At 28.5% G+C, this 12,311-nt stretch overlaps 1 protein-coding gene across 1 annotated transcript in view; it reads left to right on the top strand.

The window, feature by feature from the left end:
* LOC100208269 (gastric triacylglycerol lipase) overlaps positions 1-12,311 on the top strand; it is a 56,143-nt gene that overhangs the window by 208 nt on the left and 43,624 nt on the right. The window lies entirely within an intron of this gene.

Below are 12,311 nucleotides of genomic sequence, written 5' to 3'. Positions count from 1 at the left end.
AAAATAAAGTTTTATTTTTTCTATTTTTTTTTACTATTTTTCAACAATTCATCTGTTAAAATAAGTTTGAAACTTTGTAATTAAAAATATATGAAAATTTAAATTGATCTTCCCACAATGATTACGTAGCTGATTGTTCAAATAAATTAAATAATTGTCGCTAAGAATTGATGATTATATATTTATGATATATATATACAGTATTGGACAAATCATTTGCAACCAACATCGAAAATGCTAAAAAGTGTTCCTAACTTTACATGTCTTAAAAACGAAACGAACTATACTACCACAGCAAACAGTTCAGGAGTCTGGATTCATAGCATGCCATGACATGAGCAATCAGCTGACAGGTGACAGCACACAGGCAGAATTTCGTTGACAAGTGCCATTTTGTAGCGGACAAAATAAGTGCAACTTTTTTGGTTTGTTTCATTTTCTTAAGTCTGGTCCGTGTCAACGTCACAGAAGTTTTTTAATAATTAAAGGAAGTACCCAGAAGTTTCCAGAAGCATGCAGAAGCTTCCAGAAGTTTCCAGAAGAAGCATCTGGAAACATCCAGTAGCATCCAGAAATATCCAGAAACACTCGGAAGCATCCAGACGCATCCAAAAGGCATCCAGAAGCATCGAAAAGAAGCATCTAGAATCTTCCAGAACAGGTTCACACAGATTTGTGATAAATATTGCGTGAAAAAATGGACCGTATCAAGACTATGTTCCAAATATCGTTCTGTCAAGAAGGATCCCTGGATATCACCAGTCGAGATACAAAAGCAATTTGAGCTGCCTATATTGGACCGAACAATCAGACAACGTGCTGTTGAAGCCGGATTGTTTTCTTGACGCCCTGCAAAGAAACCGCTGATTTCACTAAAAAACCAGAAGAAAAGACTCCTGTTTGCTAGATCTCATATTGACTAGAATGTGCAGAAATGGCGAACTGTCCTGTTCAGTGATGAATCGAAGTTCAACATCATTGGGAGCGATGGCATTTGCCATGTACGTCGACCGGCCGGAAAACGCCTCGATTTACGTTACTGCCATAAGACCGTGAAGCATGGTGGAGGCAACGTAATGGTCTGGGGGTGTTTTTCTGCTAATGGTCTAGATCCGATACATCGAAACGATGGAATAATGGACCATTTCATGTATAAAAATATCCTGAAAGATGTTATGTTATCTCATGCTGAATGGAATATGCCAATAAAATGGATTTTTCAGCAAGACAACGATCCGAAACACACTGCAAAAGTAGTCAAGCAGTGGTTTCAAGACAACCATCTATCGGTGATGGATTGGGCGCCTCAATCTCCAGTTCTCAACCCTATCGAGAACCGTCATGGGAGATCGTCAACCGCAGAATTAATCATGAAGGTGTTCGTAATAAAGATCATCTGTTTGAACAAATCCAAATGGCCTGGGCAGCGATTCCACAAAGTTTCATTAATCACCTGATCAAATCTATGCCTCGAAGATGCAAGGCTGTGATCGACAACAAAGGATTCGCCACAAAATATTGATAGCGAAATACAGCTTGGTCAACATTTTGTCGAGTTGCACTTGTTTTGTCGAGAAGGAAATCAACTTTTTTTAATACTTTTGATTAATTTATTAATTTTCGTGTACAAATAATGAACTTTGTGATGAATAAAACATGAAGAACTTTGTCTCTAAAAAGTTACATAGTTATTTCTCTAAATTGAAAAAATGCAGCACTTTTACATAAAGAAACTAAATTAGCATTATTCGGTTGCACTCGTTTTGTCCGATACTGTATATACATATATAAACTATATTTTAAATTTGGGGGTTGCTGACTACTTTTCTAATTGACTTGTCTCGATGATCATCCGTATTTAAACTGATGATTTTCAAAAGCATAAAAATTTGAAGAAATAATAGAATATTATTTATAGCAGAAGCTGAATATTATTTTATTGATATCAATGATATAAGGTTAAGGATAAAGTTATTATTTTGTCTATTCTTTTACTTACAGCCCTCTGAAAAAATCCATCCAACTTTACGTATGTTCTTCTTTCTTCTTAACACTCTTTTGCTTCTTTTCTTTTTTTTTAAAAAAGGTTGTTTTTTACAACAACAAAAAATTAGTTTAGTTTATAAAAAGAATGACTTTTAAAAGGGTTAGGCCGGGCCGATATACTAAAAACAATATTTTTAACCCAAGTTACACAGATCTTTCAAGATCTAATTAATTTTAGGATAAAGATATTGTTTTTAAAAATCTTAACTTTCAGTTATAGGTATTTAAAACATTTGTAACAGAAGAAATAATAATTCCATTTCATCTTTTACTTTGTTTATAGTTTTAGATTTATTTATTTATTGCATAGTACTCACTTCCCTAAGGCTGCAAAGCTACTTTTTTTTTCTAAATTGTAGTTACAATTCATTCTCAATCCTTTAACTCCGAACTTGAGGCGGCTGCGCGGAGAAACATGTTGAACGCGGTATTACCACGGCCGTATAAACTATTACATAATTTTTACTTTAAAGTTTTTGTAATTGACAGTAAACTTTAAAAAAAACCTTTGATTGTTTTAAATTGTAAAAGGGATTGTCCATAATTTACGCATCTCTAAATTTATTTTTGAAAAGGAAGCTGGAGATCTAAAACTCTTTCATGCGGCATTTTCATGAAACTTGATGAGCTATTTTTATTTTTTCTTCAACTTAAGGCTCTGCAAGGGAAAACTTTTGATCTTATTTGTTTTGCTTATAAGTGAAACTTAGCGTTGCGTAGTTTATGGACGATCCCAAAGGGAAAAAAGATCTAAACTTTTGTTTACTGACAGAACTTATTAAAATGTAAATTGATGATGTTTACTGATGGGACTTATGAGTCATTTTTATAAGAAAGAGGCAAAATCGGCAACTTAAATTAGTTGAGTTCTAAAATTTTCATATTTTTTTTTGTGTTATATTTAATTTAACATTGTACATATATAATATAATAATCCGGGCATGTTCATTGTTTTTCTTAAAATAGCTATAATTCTTTATAGTGCATACTATTAATATATACTAGCCTAAGCAACCCGTAATACGATTTATTGGTAAATGGTGATAAAAATTTATCTTTATGTTTAATAACGATATCAACAATTTAACTTGATATTTTCAAAAATATAACACAAAATAAATTTTGTGTTAAATTTTCGAAATGTTTAGTATGCTCGCCTTTAATATTATCAAGACTTATAGTTAACAACGGTAATAATAAAAAGATAATAATAAAAAACAAATTTCAAAATTTTAATTCAATAAAATAACACCTTATGTAAACAACAAATAAAGGCGAAACCCAAGCTTTTTTAAATAAACGATAAAGATAAACAAATAAAAATGGTTGATGTACAAACAAATAACAAAAACTAAATAAATGTAATCGCTTTAAAAGTTAAAGTAGCTCAACTCGTTGCTTGAAAAACCACGACAACTTTAAGATTTATAAGTTTTCTCATATTATAAATATATTATACACGATTGTTCCATATACCCCAGCAAACTCAGCTTATGCTAAAAACATTAATACTTACATAACTTTGTACGAACGCTATACTAATGGTCACGTCGGTTTGACAAGGTTCTAACTGATCCGCGAGTAGTTTTAAGTAAATTGATGTCAAAAATTGTTATGTTCCTACCATAAAAAGTTATTAATATAAATTGATAACATTTTTCACCCATGATAACATAAGCCTTTGCTTTTAGTATCACTATTTGTAACAAAAAAAAAGTTTCATTTTTCATTAAATAATAAATACCCCCATAATGCTGTAAGAACCTTGTTATTGTGAAATATTCATATCTCCACCACAACAAGGTTCTAAATGCGGTTATAATTTTGTCAGGAACAATTTAGCTACTTTAAAATTTTGTGGTTGAAGTAGTTTAAATTTTATAACAAAAACTACTTTTAACTTTTGTAACAGAAACAATAGGGGTTATCATAACCTGTTAGTTGGAATCTTGTCAAACTTAGTATTAGTTAATTAAATCTGCACGTGGAACTTTGGCACATTGGTAGTTCGGTTATTTTTCACTAGATCGCAGTAAACTTGAGTTTATTTTGTTTGTCATGATACAAATAGTCCAATAAAGTCATAATCTCAATTTTTGAAAAAATAGAACCCTGCCAAACCTATGCAACGAAATGGCGGAACTAAAAAAATGACGTAATTTTAGCAAACAGAAATTATCAAGAGTGGGGACAGTCATGGCAAACCTAAAATCGAATTTAAAATTTTTCACTTGGATGAGACAATATGTTACGTGGTGAGATAGTGCGCTGTCATTGTTGTCGTTTAACACAACACATTTAAAATTTTTTTAATCTGGCCGTATAAATTTATAACAAAAAAATAAATATATCAAAATAGATTTGTTTAAGTAAATTTTGAAGTTTTTACAAGTTATAGGCTATTTTTTTTCCTTTTTTGTCTCCATAGCAGCAACTTCTGGAGTAGCAGAAATGGCTTATTAAATTTTTTCTTTACTAACTTTCAGACCATAACTTTTTTTCAGACTATCTGAAATCTATTATTAGGCTTTTTTAAAAGTTCTCTTCTTTCGTTTTTTATAATATATAGTATCTTTATATGTCTTATGTATATTTGTAGTAACAATAATATCTATAGAACTTGGTTTTTTTTTGTATTTTAAAAAATCGAAAAAGATTAAAAGTGCAAGCGTAAGGATTTGAACTATAGCAATACACTTCAGAAATGCTGTGAGCTTACCACTTTGGCCACTAAAGCGCATTTTTCGATAAATGTTTTGAAACTATTTTTAAAATAATGACTTTAACAAACCGCAAACAAATGCTATAAATTAAAAACAAGGAGATATTGCCACAATGCAATTTCCAAGTAAAGGTAAAGCATTAGAACTTGAATAAGTCTTAACATTACATAACTTTATGTTAATAAGTTAGATATTTGCATACACTTTAGTTCACATTTATTTTATAAAAAAAGAGGTGCGGCTCTTTCTCGTCATTACCTCATTTGCAATGGGTGCCAAAAGTTCCGTGTCAAACACGCACAAGTGACAACTACCAACATCATTATTAAGTTCAGGGTTGATAAAGATATGTATAGTTTTCTTTTGTGGTTTTAAAAATTTTTTGAAACAAATAATTTCCAAACTGAACCGAACCATTCAAATAGATTTTTGAACCGAATCTGAAAAGGTTCTTCCATTCTTTATTTCAAATTTTAGTCTCTTATTAATATATTTTTATACAATTAACTAGTATCTAAAACTAACTTGATTTGTAACCATGGTAATCAAAATATCTTTTAAAGTTAGTTAAAAACTGATCTCCAATTTTTTAATTTTTCTTATATTATAATTTTTTATATAATATAAGAAAATTAATATATTTAACCCAATCTTACCAAAACTAAAAACTAAAATGCTAATAACAACTGGCAACAGAACAAAGAGAATTGATAATAGTAAAACATATAGGGGAAACTGGGGTATATTGGGGCACTCAAGGAAAAGTCATCAAAAATCAGACAAAAGTAGTTAAAATGAAAACAGTTTTTTTTTAAATGATAAAATACATCACAAACTACTATCTGACAAAAGAAAAAGTCAAGAGAATTAAATAAAAAAAAATTATTTAGCATTTATCTTTGGAAAAGAACCATTTTGCAACATGCGAGGGACAAAATGGGGTATACAATGTAACAATAACATATGTTGTAGACTTACATTTCCCTCCCTATAATAAATTGCACAAAATTTTTAACAGAAACACTGTTAAGGTGAACTATAGCTGTACAAAGAATATTGAAAGAATTATAAAAGACTATAATTTTGCATTGATTCATAAAAATGAATTTTTCAAAGAAAAAAACACTGAAAATTGTAACCGCAAGCAAAAAATTGACTGCCCAATGAATTGCAAATGCTTATCAAAATATATTATTTACAAATACATTGTTTCCTCGTGAAATAACCCTGATAAACAATATATTGGCTTAACCAAGGACAAATGGAAAAAACGTTATGCCAACCACAAACAACCTTTTAAACATAAAAAAAATACTTAAAAGAGACTATGCTGTCCAAATATGTTTGGCTAAAAGAAAAAAATATTAATTTTAAATTAAACTGGTCTATTCTAGAAACTGCGCTTGCCTATAATAACATTTTCAAATAATGTATACTATGTTTGCAAGAAAAATTTGAAATTATTACGCAATTAGATCAAGAAAATTTACTGAATAAAAAATCTGAATTAATTTCTAAATGCAGACGTGAAAATAAGTTCCTTTTAAAAAATTATAAAAACAAATGACCATTCTGAATTATCCTATTTCTAAAGAATTCTTTTCATGATTAATTTTTAAATTATCTAATGTAGTTGATGCAACTTCCTTGTTGCAAAATACTTCAGTTATTACATAGTTAATTACACTAATTCCCATCTTCCTGTTTAATTTTTTATTGTATAACTTGACTTTTTTGATATTTAAACATTCCTCCTGATGAGCTAACTGATAGTTGATTTAGTCTATTGTTAATTTAAATAGAAATTTTTTTTGAGATTTGAGGGGGATGATTTGAGTTTATATTGATAGACGATAATTCATCATTAGGTTTTTTTAAGGCCTATACTAACATGATAGAATACACTAACTTACAGAATAAACATAAATTATAATTTGTATATATATATATATATACATATATATATATATATATATATATATATATATATATATATATATATATATATATATATATATATATATATATATATATATATATATATATATATATATATATATATATATATATATATATATATAAACTCAAAATATCAATGGAAGATATATGTTACGTGGAGCACAAATGTATTCAGGATCAAAAATTATTTTATTTTTATAAAAATGTCATATATAATTAGTTTACAGTTTTTTTTAAAAACACTTAGAGTAAAATGGGAAATACCCGATTATTCCCCAATTCTCATACCCCATTATGCCGATAGACGATAATTCTAGCAATTCATATTGCTAAAAACAATGCTACATCTAAGATAAGTTCCCCCATTTTAATAATTAAAATTTTTAATAATACTCAGTTCTACATTAGTTAAATGCAATATGAGCTTTAGCATATCACATGAAATAATAAAATTCTGCATCATGTAATATGACATGGTTGAATTACATCGAAGTTCAACTAAAGTCATATTTACATAGTCACAACAAACTTTGCTAAAATTTTAAACTAACGCAACTGATGGTGGCATTTTTTAAAATGATAATTCAAAATCAATCACTAATTAGTTATTTCCACACTCAGAACAAGGTCTATTTGGAAAAAACCGTTTTTCCTCAGTACCCTATTTTGGACCAGTTTTCCCTACAACAGAATAAATAAGACCTTGAGTAAAAAATTTTTTATGTGTGTTACACTTTAATTAAAAATTACTCGATGACAAGACAAATTCAGTCTTTTTATAACTACGTACAAAATAATCTTTTTGTGCTATTTATCTTAATATTGAAGATAGTTTTAATATTTCCATACATTTGGTATATATTTTATTTTACACTCTAAGTTTTACACAGAAATATTTACTAGAATATTTATGGATGTTTATGATGAGAAAATATATTAAGTACATATGTTAAGTGTTCCCAACCCTGTACCCATAGGCGCCGTGTTGCAGCTGCATTGCATTATCAACTTTTAAGGTCTTGTTAAAAGATACTGAAGCTAAAGAACATGATATCATCCAGCAGCATACTAAAGTATGTTGGCTTGATAAAAATTATATTCTTACAAAATTTATGAGCATAATTGAAGGAATGAAAACATTTAAAAACAATAAAAATGAAAGTTATGAAACTGCTTTTCAAGCTGGTAGATTAAGGTTTTCTCACAGTTGATTTTGAAAAAGAAAAAAATATTAGAAAAATAATAAGCTTCGTTACTTATATAGAGTAAAGTTGGTTTTCTTGATATCACGACTACAGATAAAACTTCTAGTGCATTTCCCACTTATTAAGCAAACGCTAGGTAGCAATGAAATCAACGTGTCATTAATCATTAAGTACCTTAAAATGTTTAAAAAACAATTTAAAAAGAAACTCATTTAATTGACAAATATTGAGTCGATTCTCTCTTTCTGTATGATTTCTTTACTTTTCATGGAAATAGCCGCGTGTATATTACAAGAACTAAATCCGAATAAATGTAATGGAAATATATCGTCTTTCCTTAAAGATGATCTTCAATAAATGTATTACAAATCTTCTTTAAACAAACTAAAAAAGTTTGGAACTTTATGATTACATGATTTTTCGGCTAGACGTATTTATGCAAATCAATGTTTTTCAAAATAAATTTAACTATGTGAAGTCTCAGATCTCGATTCACCAATTAAAATTTTTACCAGGCTTGGTATTCAAAAACCCTTTACTTGGTTACAAATTTTTTATATTTTTTCGTTCATAAATTATTTATGAACGAAACATCCTAAAAACATTTTTTCTAATGGTAATAAAAAAAAAGGATAGTTACGATAGGGCAGAACTAGTTGAGCAATTTTTACTAAATCAAACAGATCTCATGAGCGGTGTGTCGGATTTACATAACTTTTTCAATATTTGAAAGATAATTTAACCTGCTAAGAATTTGTTAAGAAAAAGTGTAGTCTTTTAAAATATTTTTTCAAAAGATATTGTCTGAAGTTTGCAGAGCTGCTCAACTTACCCCAGCGGGATAAGGTAATAATGCAATATGCAATAATGTGGGGTATGTTGAGCAATCAACAAATAAATGAATATGCATAGTACGAAACTCGGGCGAATCATCAATACAACTTTCACTAACAATTCGCGTGTGTATAATTTATAAACTTTTTTTTATATACACTCTGATGATGTAAGTAAAAGAAAAGAAAAAACTTAAATAGAAAGAATGTGTCATAAAATATAAAAATATCATTTTAAACAATCTTGCACCTGAAGCCTGATTTAAAAATTACTTATTTTCGACTACCATGGACTTTGAAGCCAGATTTAAAAATTACTAATTTTAAAAATATATATAAATAATGTACGACAAAATTATTTCTCATCAAAGTGGTTTCTTTGTGTCCAATAGTTCAGTTTTTTTTTGAAAGGCGCTCGACTTACCCCTTCTAGACCAGGTGAAACATTAGTTAGGTTTTAAAGAGAACAGTAAGAGTTAGGAAAAAACGGCTAGTTATAATCGTTAATAATAAAAAGTCCGATAAAATGTTCGATAAATTGGTAAAATATCAACACTTAAGCAATGGGAGATGAAAAAATTTATAAGTATACCAGAAAAAAATACCAAAAAATTTTTTTTTTACTTTTTTGATCTAAAATAGAAAAAGTGCTTGTGTATTTTGCTCAACTGCTTTCCAGCGCATTGTAAGAACATTCTAATTCCCTAACATTCATCCATTAGATGTTTTGTCATGTAATGCATAGTTTTTGAGATATTTTAATTGCCCAACTTGCCCCTATGCTCAATTAGCCCCGCTCTACCTTATATATAATAATTTTGAGTTATATAATAAATTATATATTTCATAATTATTAAACATTCCATAATTGATATACTTTTTTTTCATGGAGCAATAGGGGAACCTGTTGTACCTTTGACCACTTTTTGCTTTAAGGCGTTTTTTGCGTAGTCTATTGAGTAAATTTAAACCATTCAAACTATATAATATTCTCTCATATTTTGATCTAAAATTATACTAAGGACTTTTTTTCATTCGACCAAGAACTATCTTTTTCCAGCGTTTTAAAAAAAGAAGTCGATTGGTCAAAGGTACAACACGTACGTTATACCTTTGACTGATGCGCATTGTTCCTTTAACCAAAATGTTATTATTAAAAAATCATGCAATGTTTGAACCTCTTTAATATTTTAGCTTGTTATATATTATATCGCAATTTCTGGCCTACCTTATATCAATAAAAAAACAAATCTAACTATTTTGTAATCAATCTTAATTGGCTAAAAAAAATTAGAAAAATCAATCCTTACAATCTTGCAAAGACTTGTGTATCGAAGTTACGATACTCAGTATTACTAATAGTATTACTAATTTTTTAAAATAAAATCAGTTATTATAACTATTTAGACAAAGTCACATATTTTCTTTAGTTTTTGTTGGTCAAAGGTACAACACCTTAGTCTGGTCAAAGGTACACGAGATAGGTTTCTTTAACAATTATCGTATAAGTCCCAATCACAGTCAGACATAATCATCCAAACTTTTCCATAACAAAAAAATGATGTTAGGTAATGTTTATAATGTCGTGGATGAATCAAATAACAATTTATCACATTATTAAAATCAGAATAAGATTAACACAAATATTTACTTTTTAAGAGCCAAATTTTAAAGTTACTTGTGGATCGATACTATCTTTCCCAAGTACTATGTTTTACAGTGAGAATAGTCGTCATGGACTATTATTGTAAATGGCACTTCACGTTTTTTTTAAAAATAATAGTAAGCCGACAGAGTAGGGTGACCAAAGGTACAACGTGGTCAAAGGTACAACAGGTTCCCCTAATATTCAAACTTAAAAATTTAAAGCAAAGTCATCAAACAATTTACGTCATCAGCAATTATAATGCATCTTGTATCTTTAAATGCATCATGATTTTAAATGTAAATTCGTACAAGTATTTTAGCTCTTCCTAAACCATTGTTAATTTTGCTCCAAATACTGCCTTCTTCTTCTTGACTTTTATCCAAAGTTCAAAATAAAAATTTAGTAAATTATTTTGCAAGGGTATAAGATTCGTAAACTTAAACAAAAAACTCAAAGTTGCATTATCTACCAACAACTACAGGAAACGCAAAAATTTAGTTTGTAACTATATAAATAATATATATGTAGTTTTAACATATTTAAATTACATAATATGTAGTTTTAATATATTCATTATCATATTATTTGATAAATTCACCAATTAACTAAATTAACTTTTGCATAAGATAAGAATAATAACTAAAATTAAAGTTATTATTCTTATCTTATGCAGCATCAAAAAGTTTCAGCTGTGCTTGTAAATTTATTTCTTTTCTCTGTATTGACAGATTTTCAATTAGTCTTCGAATCTAAGGATTAATGGACTCCATATGCTCACCTCTAATGCAGATATACATAGAGTGATTGCATACGTTTTTACAATCTAATTGAGAGTTCGAGCAAGTATCATTTGGAAGCTGTGACTAGAATCTAGAATTTAGTACATAAATATGGTTGGTGATAATTACAAAAATATTTCTATAGTTTTATTTAAGACTTTAGAGACAACTGAACTCTAAAGATATCTGCTTTTTATTTGATCGCTCGTACTCAGGTCTAAGTTGTTTATGCAGCTTGATAAATTCAAGTTTTGCTACTAAATTGAATGATATATTTCCTAAAAATAAAATTAGTTTATCCTTCCGATTATTAGTTGTTGTGGTAACAAATTTAGAAATGGAAATTTATTGTTGCACCATCATTGCAGTTGAATAAAAAACTAAAGGTTAAGAAAATTCACTAATAAAACTTAAATGATCTTACACTTCATCATCTGAATGGTTAGACTTATTTGATGCTGCAGATGTAGATGCAGATGTAGCCTTAACTTTAAAACTGATATATTGCTAAATACCTTTGTCAAATCATTAGCACTTCCTTTTTTATTTTTTCTGCATTTATGCAAATGGTTTTAAACTCTCTCTATTTTTTTAATTATGCTCTCTTTGCAATAGTTACTTATTTCTTTTTTTGGTTGCTTACTCAATGGTCTCTAGCAATGGTCTCTAGCCTTATTCTACTCCCTAGTCTTATTTCTTTTTTCCCTGAAAAAATGCCAAATATCACTCTGACAGGTTGGTATTACATTTTTTAATAGAACATTTGCTTTGGTATCTACTTTTTTTGTTTACATTTTAATGAGGTCGTTAGAAAATATTGGAGAACTTTATTTATAAAGTTGCAGTAAGACAGGAAATAATTAAGTATTTATATATCACCTTAAACCGCTTTTAGATATGAACATTTTAAGTACTTGTTAAAATGTTTTGAATTAAAAAATGAATTAAAAAAGTTGTTTTATTTTTATTAAACATATTTTAAAAAAAAAAAAGAAAAAAATTTAATATCAACTAAATATTAAAATCCGCACTCTACTCAGAGTTTCAGCACAAGCCATAATTGAGTTTATGTTGACCAAGCACCAAAATAAATCGCTGTTGCCTAGTGGGCTGCTCTA

The sequence above is a fragment of the Hydra vulgaris genome, chromosome 12 (assembly GCF_038396675.1).
Source record: "Hydra vulgaris chromosome 12, alternate assembly HydraT2T_AEP".
Taxonomy (NCBI): domain Eukaryota; kingdom Metazoa; phylum Cnidaria; class Hydrozoa; order Anthoathecata; family Hydridae; genus Hydra; species Hydra vulgaris.
The sequence above is the reverse complement of the archived record's forward strand: the minus strand, read 5'-3'. Positions and strand labels throughout refer to the sequence as shown.